General features: G+C 46.3%; 1 protein-coding gene across 1 annotated transcript in view; it reads left to right on the top strand.

Moving 5' to 3' along the window:
* The window catches only part of ULK4 (unc-51 like kinase 4), a 1,855,260-nt gene that overhangs the window by 239,190 nt on the left and 1,590,923 nt on the right, over window positions 1–25,147 (top strand). The gene's annotated exons all lie outside the window — the stretch shown is intronic.

The following is a 25,147-nucleotide window of genomic DNA, read 5'->3' as shown; positions in this document are numbered from 1 at the left end:
AAAATATGTTTGAGTGTCTACATGGAAGATCACTAATATGCTCCTTGAATCACAGTTTCACTCTTTGCCCAGTTTGTTTGTTCTCATCTCTCATCTACATGGCTCTTCTTTCACTCTTTAATTTTTTTCTGGGAACCAGCTGGCGTTACCAGGTTTTTTTTTTTTGCTAGAATCTGCTTTGTATCTATCACAATTTGTGCTGTTTGTAGCCACCTTGTTTACTTTCAGTATTACTTTGTGCAGAACTGAAATACACTTGTCAAATAACGTAGAGGAAAAACCAGGTTCAGGTCACCAATTGACAAAACTGTTTGTGCAAATTGGGCAACAAAGTTATAACACCTGGATCGAACTCATGTTTCATTATGGTCTCACTGATGTAGAATTGCGGCACCTTGGCCTGTAAAAACAGGCATAAACCCAGTGGTTTTATATACTTCTATTGTCTTAAGGAAATAAAATCAAGATTGTAAGGGACTTATTTGCATATGATCTGTTCTCATCAACGTCAGATCATTAATTAAGAACGCTATCGCTTTTCGAGAACTCCTGGAATCACACCAGATTGACATAACCTTTGTCATAGAGACTTGTGCAGACGACGCCTCTGACCCAGATCTTGTACTAGCCCTGCCCTTAGGGTATAAAATCCAGTTTTAAGTTGTCTCTAAAAAAAAAACTTGGATTTCAAGGACTTAATCATTTAATTTTAAAATAGAATTGTATGGTCAACACTCTGTTAGTGGGATTCTTCTTTATTGACCACCCAAACCCAAGGCCACTTTTTAAAAAAACCTAGGCACACTATTAGCCCATACAGCAGAGCACCCTAAATTCACAGTGCTAGGGGATTTAAATTTTAATTTGGAAAAATTTGCTGACACTGATACAAATGATTTAGAAAAAGGGGGTGGTGATGAACAGAGTGTCTGAATTGAGCAGACCACTCTTACCCAGTCCAAAGATCAGGGCTTGATCCATCACCGTTATTTATCTCACTGCCCCATCCCAGCTCAGAACATGGCTATATGCAAATCAGTCTGTCCCTGGCCCAGTGCATCATGGGAACAGGGCAGACTAAACTACCAAGCCAATTCTTCACCAGAAAGGAGACAAGCTACCGGGGACCGGTTTCTGGCATTTCAGCCTTCTTCGGCCCGGCTTGCTTGAATCCTGATGGAGCAGTGAGAAAGGGACTCATGTCTGAGTATACCCTGCCACACCTATAGTGGCCAAAAACGATTTAGAAAAAGGGGGTGGTGATGAACAGAGTGTCTGAGTTAAGCAGACCACTCTTACCCAGTCCAAAGATCAGGGCATGATCCATCACCGTTATTTATCTCACTGCCACATCCCAGCTCAGAACATGGCTATATGCAAATCAGTCTGTCCCTGGCCCAGTGCATCATGGGAACAGGGCAGACTAAACTACCAAGCCAATTCTTCACCAGAAAGGAGACAAGCTACCGGGGACCGGTTTCTGGCATTTCAGCCTTCTTCGGCCCGGCTTGCTTGAATCCTGATGGAGCAGTGAGAAAGGGACTCATGTCTGAGTATACCCTGCCACACCTATAGTGGCCAAAAACGATTTAGAAAAAGGGGGTGGTGATGAACAGAGTGTCTGAGTTAAGCAGACCACTCTTACCCAGTCCAAAGATCAGGGCATGATCCATCACCGTTATTTATCTCACTGCCACATCCCAGCTCAGAACATGGCTATATGCAAATCAGTCTGTCCCTGGCCCAGTGCATCATGGGAACAGGGCAGACTAAACTACCAAGCCAATTCTTCACCAGAAAGGAGACAAGCTACCGGGGACCGGTTTCTGGCATTTCAGCCTTCTTCGGCCCGGCTTGCTTGAATCCTGATGGAGCAGTGAGAAAGGGACTCATGCCTGAGTATACCCTGCCACACCTATAGTGGCCAAAAACGATTTAGAAAAAGGGGGTGGTGATGAACAGAGTGTCTGAGTTAAGCAGACCACTCTTACCCAGTCCAAAGATCAGGGCTTGATCCATCACCGTTATTTATCTCACTGCCACATCCCAGCTCAGAACATGGCTATATGCAAATCAGTCTGTCCCTGGCCCAGTGCATCATGGGAACAGGGCAGACTAAACTACCAAGCCAATTCTTCACCAGAAAGGAGACAAGCTACCGGGGACCGGTTTCTGGCATTTCAGCCTTCTTCGGCCCGGCTTGCTTGAATCCTGATGGAGCAGTGAGAAAGGGACTCATGTCTGAGTATACCCTGCCACACCTATAGTGGCCAAAAACGATTTAGAAAAAGGGGGTGGTGATGAACAGAGTGTCTGAGTTAAGCAGACCACTCTTACCCAGTCCAAGATCAGGGCTTGATCCATCACCGTTATTTATCTCACTGCCCCATCCCAGCTCAGAACATGGCTATATGCAAATCAGTCTGTCCCTGGCCCAGTGCATCATGGGAACAGGGCAGACTAAACTACCAAGCCAATTCTTCACCAGAAAGGAGACAAGCTACCGGGGACCGGTTTCTGGCATTTCAGCCTTCTTCGGCCCGGCTTGCTTGAATCCTGATGGAGCAGTGAGAAAGGGACTCATGTCTGAGTATACCCTGCCACACCTATAGTGGCCAAAAACGATTTAGAAAAAGGGGGTGGTGATGAACAGAGTGTCTGAGTTAAGCAGACCACTCTTACCCAGTCCAAAGATCAGGGCTTGATCCATCAGCGTGGAAGGGTATTCTCAGATGTGAGACCCTTGCTCATTGCACCATCAGGATTCAAGCAAACCGGGCCGAAGACGGCTGTAATGCCAGAAACCGGTCCCCGGGAGCTTGTTTCCTTCCCAGTGTAAGAATTGGCTTTTGTAGTTTGGTTTGCCCTGTTCCCATCATGCACTGGGACAGGAACAGACTAATTTGCATACAGCCAGGTTCTGAAACTGGGATGGTGCAGTGAGCTAAAAAACGGTGTTGGATCTAGCCCTGATCTCTTGACTGGGTGAGAGCTTTCTGCTTAATTCAGAGACTCTGTCCCTCACCACCCCTTGTTGACACTGATACAAAAGCACTTTTAGATCGTATGGCTAGTGCAGAACTGGGCCAAATGGTGAAGGAATCAACTCCTAGATCTGGGCACTGTTTAGATGATATCCTTTCAGATAATCCCTTTCTAAATTGGACCGGGATCTTGTCCATGGTCTGGACAGACCACAAAGCAGTTTTATTTGATATACTATTGCCGCACAAAAAACATTTAAAAGTCCCCAATGTACCCTATGTCAGCCGCCCCTGGAAGAAAGTTGTGACTAACTCCCTTAGCCCTATTCTTTCAGAAACCTTACATGACCTGTCCCCGTCCCTGATCTCGCCACATTTCAATATCATGCCTGGCTTGATTCAGCCATGACACAACTAGCACCCCCCAAACTGGGTTGTCGATCCAGGAGCTCACCATCAGAACCCTGGTTCAATGATACATTGAAAGCCCAGAAACAACTTTGTCGCAGATTAGAGAGGAAGTGGAGACTTGAAAATAATGCAAAAACTAGAATGGAATACAAGACGTATCTCCAAACCTATAAGAAACTAATTTTCAGAGAAAAGGCGTCTTATTTTGCTGAGGAAATCACAGTAGCCAATAGCCCAAAGCTTTGTTCACCACTGTAAAAGAACTTGCAACGCTGCCAAATGCACCTGACAATAATATCTGTCAGGAATTCTGCAATTCCTTAGCAGATTCCTTTCAGCATAAAGTCAATACTGTCTTTGATTTGTTTGAACAGCAAGATAATCACCTTGCCCAGACACCGGCCCAGCTTAATAAGATGCAAGCACCCCCTCAGGACTTTACACAAGACATGTCTGAATCAGTCACTCCAACTCATTTCTCTTTCTCTATGTTAACAGTTGAACAAACCACTAAACTCATTATGATGACAAAATTGGGCTCTCCATCAGACCCATCCCCATCTAAAATCCTGCATATCTCACCTGAAATTATTGCCATCCCATTAACAGCAATCTTCAATACAATGTTCTTAACTGGACACTTTCCTACGGAATGGTAGAAAGCTTCTGTTCTTCCTTTGTTGAAGAAACCAAACCTGGATGCCAAGGAGACTCTTAATTACAGGCCGATATCCAGTCTCCTGTTCCCTGCAAAAGTGGTTAAAAGAGCGATGAACACCGAACTTTCGGTTTTTGTTAATGATAACACCATTCTTGATTCCTCTGTTTGGTTTTCATACTCAGTATAGCACTGAGTTGGCCCTTATCACTGCCACGGAGGAACTTAGGCTGATTCTCGATGGTGGGGGTAACGCAGCTCTGATCCTTCTGGACTTGTCAGCAGCCTTTGATAAGGTTAATCATGGGCTGCTGCAGGAGGGACTGACCTCCATCGGGATCAGAGGAAGGACGCTATCCCAGTTGGTCTCCTTCCTGTTGGATCAATCCCAGGAAGTAGCCCTGGGTAACATACAATCAGCTCCCTTCACAATGCCTTGTGGAGTTCCCCATGGCTCATCTCTTAGTCCAATGCTTTTTAACCTTTACATCACCCCTCTTGCCAGCCTAGTAAGAAGCTCTGGCTTTACACTGGTGTCATACGCAGACAACACCCAGATCATTGTCTCTGTAAGCAGTCCAGCTAGTCAGACAGCTACTAGGTTTCATAATTGTATAAGCCACATAGCCAACTGGATGTCAGACAATTGCCTGAAGTTAAACTCCGCTAAGACTGAAGTTCTTTTGCTGGGGAACAACCCAACTTTCTGGACAGATAGCAGGTAGCCAGTCCAACTTAGCACCCAGCCCAAACCTGTGCTCAAAGCCAAAAATCTTCGAGTAATTTTTGACACCAAGTTGTCCTTCGAGGCACAAATTAATTCGGCCACCTCAGCATGCTTCTTCATCTTGCAAATGCTGAGGAAAATCCGTTTGGCAAACCCCATGAACCTAAGGAAGATGGTTGTAACAGTGCTCATATCTTCAAGACTGGCCTACTGTAATGCCCTTTTCTCCAGCGCCCCTAGGCGTAGCATTAATAAACTTCAGACGGTACAGAATGCTGCAGCAAGAGTATTGCTGGGCATTTCTAAATTTGACTCAGTCTCCACGTCTTTGGCCCGACTCCACTGGCTACCCATAGCTAAGAGGATTCAATTTAAATCTCTGTGTATCACATTTAAATCCCTCAACAACAGGGGGCCAACCCATCTGACAAAATTCTTAACCTTATACACCTACCAGAGCCCTTAGATCCACCAACCTAGGACATTGATTTCAATTCAATAATCTTTATTTCGGACATTTATTTGATCCTAGAGTCAACAGGACCAGATGGGGAGGCCAGAGCTTCACGGCTACAACGGCTAGCCTAAGCAATTCTTTACCCATTATGCTGAAAAAAGAGCCCAGTCTCCTCAAATTTAGGAAAGGCCTAAATATTTGGCTTTTCTCCGCTTAATTGTACCTCATGGTCCGCTCCGAATAATTTACATAATTTACACCAAAGGCAGCGCCTAGACACTTCAGGGTATTTGTTGCGCTTTGTAAATCTTTCATCATCATATTTTGAGACATCCACTTGATGATCAGAAAAATGCTTTGGATTTTAGAATTTTAGATCTTTTTTTTTTGTACTGTTTTGCACACAGAGCTAGTGTCTGACAGCAGGTGTTGCCACCTTTTTTTATCATTGGTTTTGTGTTTGCAGCATCTGCATACTATGAGTGTGCCTTGGACCCGCTGTGACCAGTCTGTTAATAGCTCATACTGACGGGAACCTCACTCTGCCTTTCATTTGTGTGAATATCTATGTTCAAAAATAATTCATGGAGGGTGTAGTTTGTGAAAGCTTTGTTTCTAGAGTGTTATATTAATGTTGTTGCCATTTGGAATCATCCAGCTCAGTACTTCCATTTACTTTGTCTGTGTTGAGAGACTGGCTAATTCAAATAGCCGCAGAAGATTTAATCCTGATCTGTTTGAACTTTTGCCTTGAAAGGTGTTCAAAAGGACAACTTGGTGAACTATAATCAGCTACTATCTTCTAGAAGTCGTCCATCATATAGAGGAACCACTCATGATGAAGGTTGACGGGATCCATCACCTCAACCAAAACATTGTCTGGGTTTTCGCTTCATGCAGCAGTAATCTAGTAGCAGAAATGATGAGGTGAAACAACTATAATGAGGAGTGCCAGCATCCTTCTCTATAGTCGGTGTTAGTGAAATCGTGACTGAACTGCTGGAGAAGGCCTGCAACTTACAGCAGATTATTGATGTAGTGGTTGGCAGATCCCCATCTAAAGTTTCTTAAGCGTAGAATGCTTTCCCCTTTATAGATGAAATGCCATTTATCAATGAAAGCCCAACAATAAAAAGCTTTAATTTCCTTAGGGGTGGAAGAACAGATTAAATACCCTGGTTGACAGTACCGTGAAGACCCTTTCTGAAGGAGCGATTAGACTCCAGCCAGTGAATGTCAAACTTTGAACAGTTCCATGCAACCTTACAGCAGAAGCAGCAAAGCAGGGGGATGGATGTATCCTCCAAATGTTTGAGGATCCAATAGCCATCTAAACTGTTATTTTTGCATTTGTCACCCCGAGTGGGATGGGTATGCTCAGACTTGAGTTCCATGCTCTCCACACCACTGGAGTCAAGCTATCCTGGCTGAAGACGGCTGATAGCCAGAAACCGGTCCTAGGATGCTTGATTCCGGTCCAGGAAAGACATGGCTTGGTAGGTCGGGCTAGACTGTTTCCATGAGGCACAGGGTCAAGGCTGATTTGCATATGGCCATGTCTGGACTAGGGTGGTGAGGAGTGCAAAAAAACCGATGGATTTAGGCCCAGATCTCTGTACTGGGGTGAATGTATGACATTGTTCTGCATTCTGTCCATCAACTGTTATTTTTGCATTTGTCACCCCGAGTGGGATGGGTATGATCAGACGTGTGTCCCATGCTCTCCACACCACTGGACTCAAGCTATCCTGGCTGAAGACGGCTGATAGTCAGAAACCGGTCCTAGGATGCTTAATTCCGGTCCAGGAAAGACATGGCTTGGCAGTTCGGGCTGGACTGTTTCCATGAGGCACAGGGTCAAGGCTGAGTTGCATATGGCCATGTCTAAACTGGGGTGGTGTGGAGTGCAAAAAAACGATTGATTTAGGCCCAGATCGCTGTACTGGGGTGAATGCATGACATTGTTCTGCATTCTGTCCATCAACTTTTATTTTTACACTATTATGAACAGGCACAGGTAGCTACAAAATAAAGGAGCATTGCTTTAAATTAATTTTGGGCATTTTGACGAGTTAAATTAATTTCAAGGAGGTCTTTACATGCATAAACACAGAGCGTACTTTGCCTAAGTGGGAAGCTAGGTCTAACACGTGTTAGGTGGAGGGGAGTGCTCCTTTTAGGAGCAAGGGTCCTCATGCACCCTGTGACGTGTCATGCTTCATCATCATACAGCTCCTTGTTGGGCCGGTGCTGCAATGCCCAACGGGCCCCTCGAGGGAGATCTTTGCCGAAGATTATCTCTATTTAGCTGATGTATGTTGTATGGATGAATAGTGAAATGTGAGTAGAATGGGTGAAGGTGGAGTGTATTAAAAATGACTAAAGTGATCCAAACAGGAAACAACATTTTAATACCAGGGTTCCTTTGTCAAGGATAAAAATGTGGTTTGAGCGTAAAATAGATATAATGGTCTATTTAGCTACAAGAATTGTGAAACCAAGAGGTCGACATGTTTCATGCCTGTTAGAGTCCTTAGTGGATCATGGCATTTCATCAGGACCAGGACGATCTAATTCTACTCTTCATAAGGATGGGGGAAAGTAGAGAATGTGTGCCCCATACACTGTGAATATATGCAAAGAAAGAAGTCATTAACAGTTTGTCCTGTATACTTTAGATAGACATAAGGAACGTCTCTTGGGGTAGACCCATTCGGGCCAGACAGAGGGAGCGCTCACAAAGGCGTGTAGTCGCTGTGTTCCGATGCTCAGAGCGGCTATCGACCTACCCGGGGCCCTGCCAGTGCCTCCTCTCTTGTTTTGGTCTTTATCATGCACCTTATTCTGTACTTAAGTATCATCCAACTACTCCTTATTCTTGTGATCATCTTATTCCTTCATCAATTTAAGAGCAACCTTCTACTTTTCCTATCTTTATTCTACCAGCTCCAATATCTACCCGTACTCATTTTTCACCCTTTAAGCCGACAGTATGAAGTGTGAATACTCCATGAATGTTTTTTTCTAGCCACCATCCATTGAACACATTGCACAGTCATTGTGTTTCTCCTCTGTTGTCCCGTTAACATGGGGATTAGGGAACAATGAAAGGCAAGGGCCTTGCTGAAAACATCTTTCATTTACTTAGACCTTCTTCAAGACAATTTGTCTCAGGAACCCTTCCTTTGAAAACAGTTCTATAAAGGATCTGATAACAGTTACTGTCGCCAATCTTATTTGCATTTATTGTTTACTTAAAAATCATTACAATGTGTATATGAAAACATCAATCAAGCATTTTGCGCTGCTGTCATCGCAATCAATGCGAATGTAACTGGTATATGTTAATATATACATTTAGATAAAAATCTCCTTCTAAAAATAAGGCAACCATCATATAAGAACAGTTTTAAGTAGTGCTAAGGTGCATAAGTGGTGCAAGTGAAGGGGTGAAACAGCGTGGGCGGCGCGATGTGAGCAAGGTGCAAATATTATACAGTGGGTGGCTGAGTGTGTGACATATTTAAGGTGACTTAGAATCACAAATCACAATTTCAGTTGAGCCACACTGAGTATTGCGCCTCAATTAGCACTGTGGGGTCGACGACGTTTCGGTCCCTGATCGATTGGGACCATCTTCAGGACGGGGTTGTCTCATTTTCAATGCTGTGGGGCAAAAGGAAACAATGAGGGTGGCAAAAGGGAGGGAAAGAGAGAAAAAGTGGGAGGAAGTAAACCCGGACGGGGAGCCGGGCCAGTGGATGCATAGACCAAGGGTCGGGAGGGTGCTGTGTAACTAGTTCGGAGGGAGGAAAGCTACGAGCGTGGGCGCAGGCTTCAGGGAGAAAGGTGTGATTCAGCTGAGCCGCGAGAATGATCAAGGGTATGGGGGAATGGTATGCCTGCAGACCGGCGGGTCAAGTCGGAGCGCCAATGTATCTACGCCCAAGGATCAATGCTTAATGAAGTGATAGGCATGGGGGAGAGGGGTGGTCAATGGCTAGTGCGTAGGCTTATGATCAGCGGGTGCCGGCAAGATCACGATAGTTACCATGGTGCAGGTAGAATAGTGCTCCCCATTGACAGCATGTCTACTAGAGAATCACACGGTAATCGCCGCTATGTATAGAGGAGAAACACAGAGTACAACGGCCTATGTGAGGCACTGCGTTGCTGGTGGGGGCTAGATGGAGTAACCCGGAGAAAGTTGTGCCATGTAGGAATGGGCTGGGCATGTGGGGGGAGAGAGAGGGCGGGGGGACAATTACCTGTAGGAAAAACCGGAGGAGAGGTCCGGCGAGGTGACTTGAGAAGGATCCAGTAGGATCTATGGAGAAAGAAGACCCTGGTTGAAGTGGGTGTGCTGGTGGGTAGGTCCGATGCAGGCAGACAGGGGTAGGAAAACACGTTACCTGGGGCAGTGCTGGAAGCGACGGGGCCCCTTGCGATCTGGTCTACATAGGACAAACTACGCAGATGATCAAACAAAGGATCATCCAACATAAAAGCAGGATCAAGTACAAAGTAACAACGGCGCCACTTGTTCCTCATTTTCTCGAGCAAGGACACTGCGACACGGACCTCAGGTGGCAAGTCATTGAAAGACCCACACTTCCCCTACGGGGAGGGGACATGAAAACCCTTTTGAATAAGGCTGAATGCAAGTGGATGTCCCTGTACAAGGTACAACACTAAGTGTTCGTAGTCCGGTGCAAAATCAAAAAGTTGAGTTACTGCGGTGCTTAGTGCTAATTACAATTGATCAATGAAGTAGTAAATGGTTAAATAGAGGCTCTGAATCAAATTATCTTGTTCCATGCTGTACCTCCGCAGTTTTAGTGTGGAGTTCAGAGGTATAATGATCTAAAGCAGACAGTTGATGTTACATATTTTCACTCAACCCCTCAACTTAGCATTCCATAACCGGTTTCCACAGTTCTCACAAATTACACAGTCTTTTGATTTAAAAGAAGTGCTCTATGCTCTATGTTTTCAACCTGTCTTCTTCTCCTGCCTCTATTTCTAATTTCCAGTCTACTATGATTTTTATCAGGGACTGGATGGATTTCAACCACCTGAAACTGTACCCCGATAAGACCGAGTTGGTGTTGACGGGTGGTTGCTCCAGTCCCTGGTCGTCACTTTTTTGGCCCCCTTCCCTTGGTCTCCCTCCGGTCCCCTCTACCTCTGTCAAAACCCTAGGTATTAAACTCAACTCCCACCTTACTCTTCACTCCCAGGTTAGTTCTGTGGTTTCTTCTTCCTTTCTTACTCTTCGTACCATCCCCAAGGTCTCTCGATTTTTCACCTTTGAGGCCTTGAAACTGATCGTCCTTGCGATGGTCATCTCCCGCCTGGATTATGGCAACGCCCTATATGCAGGTATACCTGCATATAGTCTCAGGCGGTTGCAGATGATTCAAAACCAGGCGGCTCGGTTGGTCTTTAACCTTCCCAAATCCTCACATGTCACTCCCCTCCTGAAAATCTTACATTGGCTCCCGGTTCGGGAACGTGTCCAATTCAAGCTTGCGACTATCACCTACCAGGCTCGACTGGGCACGGCCCCTGCTTTCATTTCCTCTGAGATTATCCCCTACTTGCCAGCCAGGGAGCTCCGATCCTCTTCTCAGTTTCTGCTGACAGTCCCCCGGTTTCGCCGGAAAAAGTGGGGGGGTTCAAAATTTGGGACCCTTACCCCAGTTCTCTGGAATTCATTACCCTTAGAGCTCAGATCCCTAACTCCATATTCCCAGTTTCGAAAGAAACTTAAAGCTTATTTTTTCAGTGAAATCTTTACCTAGTCCCCTGTCACCTGTCCTCCCTTTGTCCCTTGTGGAGATCTGCCAGTTACCGCGCCATGAAACCGCTGGTGTAAGAGCGCTATATAAGAACTTTTAAACTCAAACTCAAACTATGCGTTGCATGTAGAGTAGTGCTTGGAGGAAGTAGATTCAGCCCTGAGCTGTGCTGTATGCTTTGTAAGATGATTCGGTGTTGTGAGACTGAAGTGGGACTTGCAAATTCACACAATCAGGAGACTGAAGTACGGCAAAGAGTACTTCAGTTGTATACCGTTGTTTTATCCGCCTGTAGCTGTTTCCTCATTTTGACATGGTTGGAGCTAAGTTTTCTAGATGGCCGATAGGCTGCTTGAACTTACAATATGCAACACGGATGAAGATCATCCAACTGGTATCTAGGGCTGTATTCTCTTGGTTCAATGTCACGATAATGCCCTGCCTGCAACAAGACCGGACTCCCAGTTTATTTTACCCAGGACTCAATTCTGATCTACGCAGGTCCATCAGAGCTGGGCGATACATACAACATGCTCCAGGGATTCGACTGTTTCCTGCAACCCCTACACACAAGTTCATCTGATGGACACCACCAGGGAGCTAGATATTTCAGAAAGTGCCACTCGCCCAGTCTAAGCTCCAAAAATCTCTGTTTTAGGTGCAGGGAATATGTGCAAGCAAGGTGTGGCAATTGGGAGGCCAACTGGTAAGAATGAATTACTTCCCATGCATGCTTGAGTTTAGCTAGGATCGCCTTTTCTGACAAGTTAGAGCACAGTTGGATACCCTTCTTAATGTTTGATTTGGACTCTTTTTTACTTGGATTGAGATTCCACAGTTCACTTGCTGACAATTGCAGCATACATTAATTAAAGAACCAACTATGTGACTCACCTAGGTTGCTGTAACTGATGTCAGTCCATATAATAGGGACTCAAAGGAGCCAGTTCTAGCCTATCTCAGCTTCTCGCACAGGTTGAGAAAAGCACCACACTTTGCATTTCGTAGTTAAAGAGGCCTAGCTCTAATTGAATCTGAACTGCGGATGAGAAGTTTAGCAGCCAAAGCACCTTTTTGTAATTTTTTGTTATATGTTGGTTTAGTGCAGTGCTGAGCTTGCAAAAAGAGATTTTGAAGCTGTACAACAAATTTGGGCTTATCTTAGCTCCCATACTTTCCAGCATTGGGACTAGACTTGGACCTGTCAGCTTTTTGGAGAGTTTAAAGAGGCTGACTTGAAGAGCTAAAAACAAGTTGAAAATCAGGGGACCTAGCACACATCCCTGCTTAACTCCCCTCGACATCTGTATTTTTCTGGATAAGTGTGAGCCAGCGCTGTAGGAAAGTCGCTGGAGGAAAGCTTACTGTGACACAGCTAGACAAACTTATAAAGATGCTCTTATGATCTATAAAAAGGCGATCCTGGCCCGGAAAACAGTCTTTTACTCAGCACAAATCGAGACTGCTGCTAACTCGGCCAGAGAACTTTTCGCCGTTGTCACCACTCTGTCCACCCCCTCCACTGGACCTGGAGTGGAGCCCTCACAGACTTTTTGCAATGAATTGGCCATCTTTTTCACTACTAAGGTTGCAGATATCTACGCTTCATTTGGAAACGATATTAGAGCTGAACATAGAGGTGACAGCAGGAAAGAAATACTGTCACACCCTAATCCCAACTCCTTCTCCTGTTTCTCACCTGTCTCACATCAGGATGTGATCAAAATCATTTCCACCATTAAATCCGGCTCTCCTTTGGACCCCTGTCCCCCGTCCGTGATGCAGAAACTCACAGAAGTGATCTCACTCCCATTGATGGAAATCTGTAATAACATATTCCTAACAGGCCAATTCCCTAGTATATGGAAGAAGGCTGTTATTAAACCCCTCCTAAAAAAACCGTCCTTAGATCCTACTGCTGTCGCAAGTTATAGACCTATTGCGTGCCTGCCCTTTCCTGCCAAAGTATGCGAATATCTGATGAATCAGCAGCTCTCAGAGTTCGTCGAGACTCACCAACTTCTCGACGAAACGCAGTTTGGATTCAGGAGAGGGCATGGAACAGAGACTGCCTTAATAAAGGCCTCTGATGAGATCAGGACGATCATGGATCAGGGAGGGGCGGCTGTCCTTATCCTTCTGGATTTTTCAGCAGCCTTTGACACGGTCGACCATGTCACTCTTGTCGACCGTGTCACAACCCTGGGTATAAATGGTCGGGCTAAGGATCTTATTTCATCCTTCCTGGCAAACCGTACCCAGACAGTAAGGCTTGGAGACTATTACTCTCCCATCTCTGCACTCCCTTGTGGAGTCCCACAAGGCTCCTCGCTAAGCCCCATGCTCTTTAACATCTATGTAGCGGACTTAGCGAGGATAATAAAGGCCTATGGGATACAGTTAACATCGTATGCAGATGATACCCAGCTGGTGCTGGGTATCCATAAGGATGGCCTTACTGTAGCAGCCAACTTCCAGAAAGCTATGCTCGAGGTCAGTACCTGGATGGCCTTGAACTGCCTCAGGCTTAACTCGGACAAGACCGAGATCATGACCTTCGGAAAACTCTCCCCTGAATGGTCTCTCGGTTGGTGGCCAGATAAGCTCGGCCATCCACCTGTCCCAGTGGAAAAAGTCAGAAACCTGGGAGTGATTTTCGACAACAAGCTGGTCTTTGACCACCATGTTAATAAGGTTGTGTCATCTTCATTTTACATCTTTAAAAAGATCAAGAAGCTGCTACCTTATCTCCCTCCGTCAGCCGGGAAGACTCTGGTTTCCACCTTAGTCTTCTCAAAAATAGACTACGGGAACGCTCTCTTCCTCCACACTCAGAAGCGTGTCATCATGAAGCTGCAATCTATTCAGAACGCGGCTTCTAGGATTCTTCTTAATATCCCTCGCCGCAAATCTACCACCTCTGCTATTCGCCAGCTTCACTGGCTGAGAGTTGAGAGCCGTGTCAAATTTAAGGCCCTCTGTATTGCCTATAAGGCCATACATGGCACAGGACCCAGATTCTTGATCGAAGCTTTTCAGCTCTATACCCCCAGAAGGCACCTTAGATCGGCCAATACCAGTCTTCTGCCGGTGCCACGTACAAGATCAGTCACCTGGGGTGATAGGCGCTTTCTTGTGGCCACTCCAAAACTTTGGAACCTTCTGCCAACTGCCATAAAAGCCGCTCCGAATCTGATTAGCTTCCGTAGGCTTCTGAAAACATGGTTGTTTAACCAGTGAGAAGACGGTAGGATGATGAACTCTTGTTGCTCCACAGCGCCGAGACACCTTCGGGTATTTGTTGCGCTATAAAAGTTGCGTAAATAAATAAATAAATAAATAAATAAAGTAGGGTCCGCTTCCTATGGTCACCCCCACTTTTTGCTGTGATTCTCTGGTTGTTCGACTTTTGTGTGGTTGTGGGCCTGCTAATCAGACCCACAGCCCAGCTTTTCTCTCTTTAAATTATTACCATGTACCTTAGGTACATCCCAGATTGGTAACTGGGTCACTCTTGTGAGCCCCTGTATAGCTTACCATAGGTACCCAGGGCATAGGTGTACCCCAGGCCTACCAGGGGCTGCAGCATGTATTATGCCACCCCTGGTTTGCCTTCCAAACTGACACCACAGGTCTGTTCACACAGCCTGGATAAGGTGGTGTAATCACCCCTTACTTAGATATAGTATACCTATATCTACCTTTATATAATGACACGTATACACCTATAAGCCACTCCTATGGTAGGTCTCGACAATCCTGGAGGCAGAGTGCTTGGTTTTATGTGAGAGGGTGCCCTAGCATGAGCTGAGCCCCTCTGCAGCTTTCAGAACCATCTCCTTATAGCTCTTCTATGATATAGCCTTACCATATACTCTTAAATGCATTATAATCCTCACGGTTAATGCTAACTTTGGTTTGGCTTCATCAAAACATATCGTGTAAGGTGTCAAACACTTTGGAATACTACCCCCCGCCAATTCTGGCGGCGGGGGTGGCATTCCACCCTTCTCGAGGGAAAAGACATGTAGCTTACTGCTTTACCCGGTTAAAGTTAAACAGAGCCTCAGCATCACAAAATGGATGCTGCTGCCACAGACACGAGTCTGACCTCCTGTTGCTGGGGGAAACTCCAGCAAGGCTGAAAAAGAGAAGTGCCACAGACCTTGCTGGTCTGCAACAGAGCCAATCTTGACATCCTGTGTGGGTTGCGGTTGCCAAGGCTTGTTGAGTCCAATCTGTCTGCCGTCATGGCAGTCATCTAGATCCATCGTGGGACAGCTCGAATCCAGTGCCTGGTCATCGCCGATGCCTCCTGGACCTCATGGCTTAAAAGACAAACTCACCTTCTTCACCTTTAAGCACCCAACATCGCCTGGTTCCTTCCTGGTCACTGGCTAGTGACCCAGACTCTGTACCCTCTGCTTTCAGTTTCTTCACATCACTGATCCACCCTTGGATCCACCCGGACACTTTTCCTCTGGTCGCCTGCAGCACTTCTTTGCAGCTCTCCATAGAAAACTACGACGAAACCAGACACAAAAAGACACCTATGCACCCGGCTTCCCTGGGTGAGGTAACACGAGTACTCCGGTGCTCCCGTGGGACTTGACTCTCGAAGTGTCCTAGTTTAAAAGGGTTCCATCCTATTCCATCCGTAAGTGTCCTTAAACAGTAACTTTGTAACTTCGTTTCTCATAGAAAGTCAATGGTAACTCACGACTATGTTTAGACACTGCACGCGTCTCCCATGGGCCTCCTACTTACTAACCTTTGGTTGTTTAGTGTAGCCCCAGCGATTCCACAGGCCCCAGGCCTGCTTTCTAACTCTCATGTGGTACTTATAACACTTTCTTAGTATATGGTTTGTGAGGCCCCTAGGGCATAACTGATACTGTGCAACTTATCGTATATTAACTGTGTGACTTGTATTGTATTTTGACCTCTGACCTCATAAAGAGTGCAGAGGGGTTGTGTTTAGATTAAATACATGTATATTTGATATATACCTTGTGTAGTGTCCTTTCATTTGGTATTCAAGGGATTATATATGGTAAAACAACTTGCTTAACTCGCCTACTGAGATGTTAGCCTGAAGACTGCTGGTTCATGCTACGACTAGGATAGCTTTCTATAAGGTTGACTTCACAACCATCATCAATAAGGGTCGATTAGACTGTTGCAGGGTGCCCACTAGAGCTAGTGGACATCATATGCCAGGCTAACTTCTCACAAGCGCCAAGCTTGACTTGAATCCAGGTGTTAGTATGCATCTGGATGACTGACTCCAATAATATGGTTGGTATTCCCCATTTGGTTAGCTTAACCCAAAGAGCCTCATTTGGCAAGCAGTAGAAGGCTGCTTTAAAGTCCACAAAGCAGCAAAAAAGCGCAGTAGAAGACATATTTGCTTTGTCGGTGAGTATTGATAAGGCTAAAAGGTTGGATAATGTGCCTGAGTTTTCGAGCAAGCCTGTTTGCTTTTTGTGAACAGTCCATTTGAGTCAGCCCAACATCTCAGATCTTCAAGTAGGAGACTGGCAAAGAACTTTGCCTCATTATCCATTAAGGATAATGCTTGGGCTGATCGGAAGCCAGACTCCGTAAGATGTAATTGAAGAGGCTAGCTAACCGTTTAACCAACAATGAATGTTTGTTTTAAACAAACCTGTGGCAGGCCATTTGGGCCAGGCGCTCTATCCGATCTTTCTTTGATTAGTATTTTGACGAGCCTGGTTGGAGTGATGGAAATGTCTTCACTTAGGTGTTGCTGTAAGCATCGCGAATGGGCCAGACACTCCCTGTGGATGGTTTTAGGGGGAATAGCTGTGTTAATCAATGTGTATTCATTTCTCTCACCCGCTTGGAAGTGTGTGGTCAGGTTTGCTGCCCAGTCTTGATCAGAAATGTTTGCACTCTAGAGACAGGATTTTCCATTAGTTTGCCTATATACTAGCGCCCAAAACTTTCTTGGGTTCCTGCTCTTACTTGCTCTGTAAAGAGTACACCAAAATTGTTGGAGGTGATGTTGTTTGTCATTTTGACATGCCCATCTGTAGATTTTTGTGCGATTTAGTAGTCTGACATTAGCTATTTGGATTAAGGATGCCTCCTAGCTGCCCTAGGTTGACATGTCTGGTTTTCTTTAGCACTATTGTTTGAGTTGAAATAGGGCTCTGTTTATTACTGGGACCAACACATTTTTGCAACAGTAGTTGGATTGACTTAGAAGTTGAGAACAGAAATTTGTCCAGTCAGTTGTTGGAGAAGCGATCCACGGGTTAAAACATGTTGTGAGTTGCTCTCACTTTTTCATGATCTTTGTACTAATAACATTGTTCCATCTTAAGCGTTTTAGGTTTTTGGAGTGAGCACCTACGTGTGTGATTTTAGCTAGGTCGTGGTGTGCTTCGTTTGGAGCGATGGTGATAACCTGTGGGTGGTGATTGCTCTCAGAACGCGCTATGATGCTGTAGTTTTTTATGTATGGAAGCAAGTTTGTGTTACAGATAGTGTGGTCTAGGTAAGAACACTTTTGGTAATTTGTCCACAACCAGTTTGGAGGGATGTCCAGTGGGAATTTACTGTTAATTCCGATGAAACTCACACTGTAAAGTTGTAGGACCCAGTATTCCCCTAGGCTAAAGCGCGATTGGCATTTGGGTTTGACCTGTTCCTTCAACTGTGGTGTGGAGGGAATAAACAAAGACTTTGAGTCCTCTGGGGTCCCTTGAAAGAGGTTAATGTTGAAGTACCCTATGAGGATACTGTCTGTGTGTGGTATCCCCAACCAGGTTGCAAAGAACTGTAAGTAATCTATTTAATGGAGCACTTGGGTTAAGAATCAAATGTGGATGCTGCTGTCTCCATGAGTTGATTTTAATTCCAAGCAGCCAATTTTCCGGAAAATGTAGTGGTTCAGTAATACCTTTTAGGCTACATGAAGTGTATATAGACAATCCCCCCCCTTAGGCCTGCAGAGTTTCCGGTCTCTTACAGCTGGCTTCCAATGTTCAATGTATCCAGTTTTGGGGTAGTTTTGAGTGGCCCATATTTCTTGCAGGTCGAGGAAGTAGTGTCCGGAAAAAAGTTGCATATCTCTGGGGTGTTTATTTTATGTTGAAGGCCACTGATGTTCCAAGAGCACAAGGCTAAGGAGCACTGCTGCTGCGAGTTGGTTGAATTTATAGATTATAATTGAAGCTCTTTAGATTTGACGACTTCGTTTTGCTTTTGTTGTTCTGGTGGCCGTTCATCAGGTCGTGCTGAGCTTTTGGTGGACAGGGCTGCTGACACCCATCCCCAGTCTGGCTCAATGTTTGTAGTAAGAGTCATGGTCCGAGATCTATCTTTTGTGACCGCGTGGCCTTGAGCACTTGTTAAGATTGAGTACAGCTTTTTTCTATCTTCGTCCGGTGTCCAGCATGAGCTTGGCTTCGTGATCTGTGGGTTTGCCAGAGCAGCTGGATAACACGATTTAATATATGGGTGGATTTTAATAACCCATGACCTAAGAATGTCTGTGCTGGCTAGGGGGGCATGGGCCCAGGTAGGAGATTTAAATGTTACCAGTGTAGCTTCTGATGGTTGTGAGCCACTAGGTCGAAGGAATTCAATGTACTCGATGTTTCTAGATGCCTATGCATCGAACCCCATGGTTGCTTTCAATAATGTGAGGATGTTACTACTATTAAGAACATCATGCTGACCTTTTGTGTGATACTTAGGTAGGAGTAGTATCTTGGTGTTTTTGGAATTGCGACTGGCTTCCTGTTGCGGATTGTTTGGCCAGGATGGGTTGGGTTTTTCTGCCAAGGATCCTGATATGGTTCCTGAACTGTACATGTGGTTTTTATGGGTATCAAGCTGCTAAATCAGGCGTTCTCCTGGTGACTGTTGTGTGTTATTGATAGTTACTTTTAAATGATTGTCTTCAACGTTAGGAGTAGTGCTCTGAGGTCGATAACTTGTGGAATGTAATGGTGGAGGAGCGATTTCAATTATCCATGTTGTCCATTTGATTTTTCCATTCCTTTGAAGGTCCCATTCGTTTCTTTGTTGATAACCTTATCATGGAAATCTGATGACTATCTCCTCTGACTGAGAGAGTGGGAAAATTGGGTCTTATAATGCACATTGGTGGGCTGTACGTCACTTGATGTTGAATTCGCAGAAGTGGCTTGCTGTTCGTCGTGGGAAATGTTCTCCTCAAGCGGCCTGTTTGTTTTAGAAGTGGGTGTAAGGTTGTATGTGCTGGTTTCCAACCTTCACCTTATTAATGTTTGTAACCTGTTCAGCAGTTTTTGATGTTTCATAGGCACTTATTTTCTATGTTCACGGTTGCCTTCGCCCACCCATATGGGTGGTGCTTGGAACGTGTTCGGTATTTAATGTTGTGGGCAAGGGGTATCATTTAAGGATGTCAGCCCTGGTTTTTGTTATTACTTTGTTTCTTAGCTTACGCAGTCTTTTCTTTTCTCAGTGAGTGGGCGGGGTGATTATTCGTTGACTTTAGAGTGTTGTGAATCCGGCAGGGACAGCAAGGCAAGTCTTTGGGTCAGGCCACTGGGATAAGTCACTCTTGGCTTGGGGGATCTGTGCCAAGGTTGCAGGAATATTGTCCATGAGTGTTGAAGCTTGGTCTTTGGGGGTAGAGTTTGATGCTGATCGGTCGATTGCCACAGTGCTCCATGTCAGCCAGTGATCCACAGGCACCTGTACTTTTTTGTTTGTTTCAACTGATGCTGATTGTAAATTGTAAAATGTAAATTGATACTTGTATAGCGCACTACTCACCCGCAAGGGTCTCAAGGCGCTTGTACGAATACCGCTGTGGAACCCATCCTGACTTTCCCTGTGAGGCGTCCACTCCTGGGCACCCCCAAGTTGGAGGCCAGGCATCCTTAGCATTGTGGGGGCCGTTGTGGAGATTAAGCAAACTATTGCACAGAGTTGCAGAGTGGGACTCCATGATTGGAATAGGCACCGATGCGAGAATTATCAGGTCCGTGGAATTTTGAGCCCAAGACCCGCCGAGGCGGGGAATTGAACCCTGGTCCCGGGCTAGACCTCTGCATCAGGGTCTGCCGCTCTAATCATTGAGCCACACTTCTGATTCAGTGCACTTGAGTTGCTCCTGTTTGTGGCTCCCACTGTTCCTACCTGGGCCTCCTGACAAGTGATTTACATCGTCCAGTACACAGTTTAGAAATGTCGTAAGGGTTGATGAACTGTCTATGATAGGTGAACAGCAGCAGACCGACTTGACCAGATTTGAAGCTGATTGGGCCCTACTATTAATTTGTTGAAGTTTTCAAGATTACTGTCATTACCTGCTGTAAACATGGCTAGGGTATTCAGGAGGTCAACTTGTATGTCTAATTTACCAGAGTGGTAATTTAATTCTCTGACTGTTGTTTGAAGTGTTTGCAGCAGTTGAGGCCATACTACTGACATTAAAGAGGAAATGGGATCCTTTGTACTAGATTTGAGTTTCTGGTTAGTGGGTTAGGCAGTATCTTTAATGGGATATGATAGCTCCAGAAGGGATTGATCATTTAGGTCTGTGCCTATTTTTTGCTGTGGAGAGACTGTGCCCATTTTGAGTGGTATTTGGAGCGAAAGTAGTTTGATATTTCCCTCCGGTGTATCAGTACTGTTTGAGAGTCATTTTGATTTTGCCTGGAGACTTGGTCACGGTTGTTGTTGAGACTTTAAATTGAATTGCTCTTCTTGTTGCAATAGGTCAGTAGCAATAGACTCAATGGCTTTGTTCGGTGATAGTTTGATTGGTGAATGTGGTGGGTGGTAATCCGAAAGCAGAGGTGATGTGGGTTGAAGCTCTAATTCTGTCCCCGTCAGTTGGCCTGGTGGGACTTTTGGTTTTCCCGGACTGGGCTACCACTAGATCCGACCTGCAGTAGCGCAGTTCTGTTATTTGGAGGCAGATGGACGATAGCCTCAGTTCTTACCTGTTGTGGTCTTCCATTAGTGCCTCTCGCCCAGCAGAAGGTGATATGCACCTTGCCCCTCCTGGATTCTTTTAAAGTAGTCTAGCAAAGAAGGAGCTTGCAAGTGGATAGAGCCAGTGAAATTGGTGAATGCTAGAGACATGTCCGCTGTTTGTTTGGGAGAATTTGCTGCATTGTTATCATGCCCTGCTACACTTGAGTTGCGTTTTTATGCTTTGGGGTAGAGAGGGCTTTCCTAGTTCTTCTACATCTAATTTTTACTCTCAGTTGACCTTAATGGCACCGCACCACCTCCACTTTTTGTATGACCTTCCCAGGTGTCTGAAAAAGTTCTGGGAAGCCCTGGTGGCTTTCCCTTCTGTATGGTATGAACCAAGGCCGCTACGTTTAGCCCCTGTGTTCCTGTGCTGCTCCACTCACGTTGTTTGACTCTAGTGTGTGCCTAGTTACCTCTAGTGCTTATAAAATGGGGAGAAGAGTGAGGGGTTCTGAGTGCACTGATTGCTCTCCGATAGTAATGCCACAATCGCACTTATTAACATATTGAATTGAATTATTTACTTACGCCTCACTCATGGATTGACTAGCACTGAGTTTTTCCGGCTAGGATGAAGAATGAGGCGGGAGGTATCCACATGGGCACCCTAGTCTGGGCCTTCACAGAGGGGGGATGTGACACCTTACTCCCGTGGCCTCCGGGACCTAAGTCAGAACACAGTGACCCAACTCCTCCTCAACTTCTCTCTAATCGCTCACCAGCACACTGCCTCTACCTCCGCAAAGGTGCTGCGAGGGAGGAGGAACAAGTCCAGGGGGCTCAACCCGTCCAACACGAGGGGAGAGGTACAAGTCCAGGGGGCCCCACCCGTCCAACTGGGCTGTGGATTGGGGCTGCGGAGGCGCAGGAACTGAGGCAGTAATCTTCCAGGAGGGAAGGGCGGTAGAGACCAGTCCTGGCAGCGAGTGGACCACACCAGAGAGCACACACAAGCTGCACCCAGCTCTAGCCGCCCCGCCTCCACTAGTCTCCTTGGGGGCACACACTTAACGGCAGCTGCCGCACTCACCCCCGCCCTTCCCTGTCTTTAAGGGGCCGGCCTTCGAAATCAGGTGCTGGGGGCTGATGCCACTGAAGCTGGTGCCGCTCTCCACCTCACCTGCAGTTTGCAGTTTGCGGCTGCAGCTAGGGGGCGGTATCGGTGCTGCGGGTCCTGTGCTCCACTCGTTGCACGACACACCCGCCACTCCGGCTTATGCGGGCCCTTGTAATTGAGCACCAGCTTCTCAACCACATTGCTAATTTCCTATGTCACCAGTCCTTCAATAACACACGGCTCGTTGCTGAAGGAGACTATGAACAGGCTTGCATAAGTCTACAGATCCTGAGCACCACTGTTCACTCTTAGGATAAAATAGTTCTTCAAATGGAACAGGCCTACTTCGCATACATGTATCTCTGACAGTAGATAAGTAGTTCTGTTTTATCTCAATTACTACTCTCTCCACGTTTTAGAGAGCATCATGCCGAAATAAACATGATGTCTGTCAGGGGGTGCCTTGCTCGGCCCAGACTGAGTTGCTTGATTCTCCGTCTTCCCTACAGGCGGACTACTACGGCCCCTTTAAGGACGGCCCGTGCTATCACGATGACCGCCTCGCTTCTGGACCACCTGACTTTGTAGGCCTATCCGGTACGACCTCGCACCATTTGAGGGTGGACCCGGAAGACGCCAGGTCTCGGTTGGCAGACTCGTGGGAAGCTGCAGTTCTACGCCAGGAGAAGAACCCGAACGGAGAAGCCGAGAACAGGACATCCGAAACAGGAGTCGAGACCCAGGCGAGGAATAACTTCACGGGACCGGATACAGCGAGTGGAGAAGGTACCAGCCCAGAACCAGACGAGGACCCGAGGCCATCAAAAGGAACGCCAGGAGGCCAATGATACCGCGTATCGCCCAGCCACGCCAAGGAGGACGCGTGGCTTACCCAGGTGCGTGCTCGTTTGGGTTCACTGTTTCGGGTTAAAAAGGGCGGGACTGAGTAACGAACGAGAGGGGAAGTCTGGCACCGCACCTATGGAGTACTTGATATCGGGAGGTCAGGCCCCGTTATCCCGGGCCCTACACACGGTATCCGCAATTGCTGGTGGTGGTTCTGCCTATTCCCCTTTCACTCCCCTGTCCCCTTCTATAGTCATTTCCGAGACCAGTGACTAAAAGCCATATCGTTTTCTCTGTCTTCCCCTATATGGCGTGGTAACCCCGGACCTTCACCCAAGACCTGAAGCTGAAGACCCCAAGGAAGGACCCTGGACCTTTATTTGTGTTGTTTAAGAAAGCGACCATTCTGTTGTACCCCAATAAAAGTAGTTGCAAACGCCCATCTTCAGTGTTGGCTCCTTCCATTCTTGTGACCCAAAGGGGACAAGTGGCGAGCCAGCCAGGAGACATTCCATCTGAAAACAAGATGGAGGCCCTGTTAAATCAAATGAGCGAAGGACAGTCCAAACTGGAGTGGGCCATTGGGCGGTCAAATGAACAAGCCGATACCGATGGAGCTACGTTCACTACCGCTATCCAACAGCAGTCGGATCACCTTACAAAACTTGCAGAAGGACAGACACAACTGTTGGCTGTATTGGGACAAAGTAGAGCCGCTCACCCACCGGGCGCAGTAGTTCCCCTTCAGAAATATGCTGCAGGTGATGACCGGGTTTCTTTTTTTTTTAACTTTGAAAGGGCAGCTAGAGCAAGCGCCTGGCCAGGTGACCGGTGGCCCTTCTATTTAGCTCCTTTGTTAACCGGAGAAGCACAGGCCGCATATCAGTTAGCTAATAAGGACGGAACAGCCGCTTATGGACATGTGAAACAAATAATACTGGACAGATTGGGGGTAGATGATGAAACCCATAGAATACGGTTTAGACAAGAAAGGGGAACCCCCACTGACGCCCCTAAAACTCTTTTTTACAAATTGAAGGATGCAGCAGATAGGTGGTTGAAACCGCAAGATGGTGATATGGACAGTGTTATGAAAAAAATTTATCTGGAACAATTTCTTGAGGCTCTCCCCTATGGTACGCAGCGGTGGCTCCGACAACATGCAGGACTGACCCTAGATCACGCCATTGAGATGGCTAATTCCTATGCTCGTGCTCAAACCAAGCCGGTTTTCAGGGAACAGGAAAAGCCTGTTGTCAATAGGGTTCCTCCAAACCCTGACAAAACCTGACAAAAAGTCATTTAAACCTCAAAACGAGCCCCCGCCTTTCAAACCTAGAAAGGCGGGGGCCTAGACCAGTGAAAGTTGAGCCGCCAGTCCTCACAAGTCCTCAGTGTTATGAGTGCGGTGAATGGGGACATATTGCAAGGTATTGCCGCAAAAAGAAAGAAAAAGAGGAAGAACCCATGGAGGTTGGGTATGCTCCACGTGCAATCATGTATGCCCAAGAGACTGGAGCAGCGTTTTACGTAAGTGTCCTCGTTGACAGTAGGAAAACCAGGGCATTGTTGGACATTCGGTAGTAAGAAAGAGCACCCTGTCTGCTTCCTCCACATTGTTAAAACGTACTGTGAGGATTAAATGTGTACATGGGGACGTGCGCACCTACCCTTTAGCCCAGGTTACTTTAACGACTGAAAAGGGTACACATTTACAGTGTGAACTAGGAGTTCTCCCAGACCTACCTGAGCCCCTTATTATCGGAACTGATAACAAGTGGTTTTCTACCCTCATGTCTGAAGTTTTAGAGAAACACGATAGTAACAAAGCGAGGGTGGGCCTGCTAGCTGAAGAACCCTGGTCTACTGATTCAAACTTCAGGGCCGCCCAGTTAAATGACGCTTCCCTAGCAACTGCCTGGCAGAGTGCACACGGTAATCAGGGTCGGACTCAGATAACATATCCCTGTTTTATTGAACAAAACGGTCTCCTGTATCGAGTCGCACAAGACCAGGCTACTCCACAAGTACTAGTGCCCACGGCATTCAGAGACCAGGTGATGTTTTATGCTCATGCCCACCTACTGGCGGGACACTCCGGGGCAGAAAAGACTACTAATTCCATTGTAGAGCATTTCTATTGGCCAGGGGTGTTTGCTCAAGTAAAGAAGTATTGTCAAGAATGTCAGATTTGCCAA

This window comes from Lissotriton vulgaris, chromosome 10 (assembly GCF_964263255.1).
Source record: "Lissotriton vulgaris chromosome 10, aLisVul1.2, whole genome shotgun sequence".
NCBI classification, from domain to species: Eukaryota; Metazoa; Chordata; class Amphibia; order Caudata; family Salamandridae; genus Lissotriton; species Lissotriton vulgaris.
This window is presented reverse-complemented; position numbering and strand designations above follow the sequence as displayed.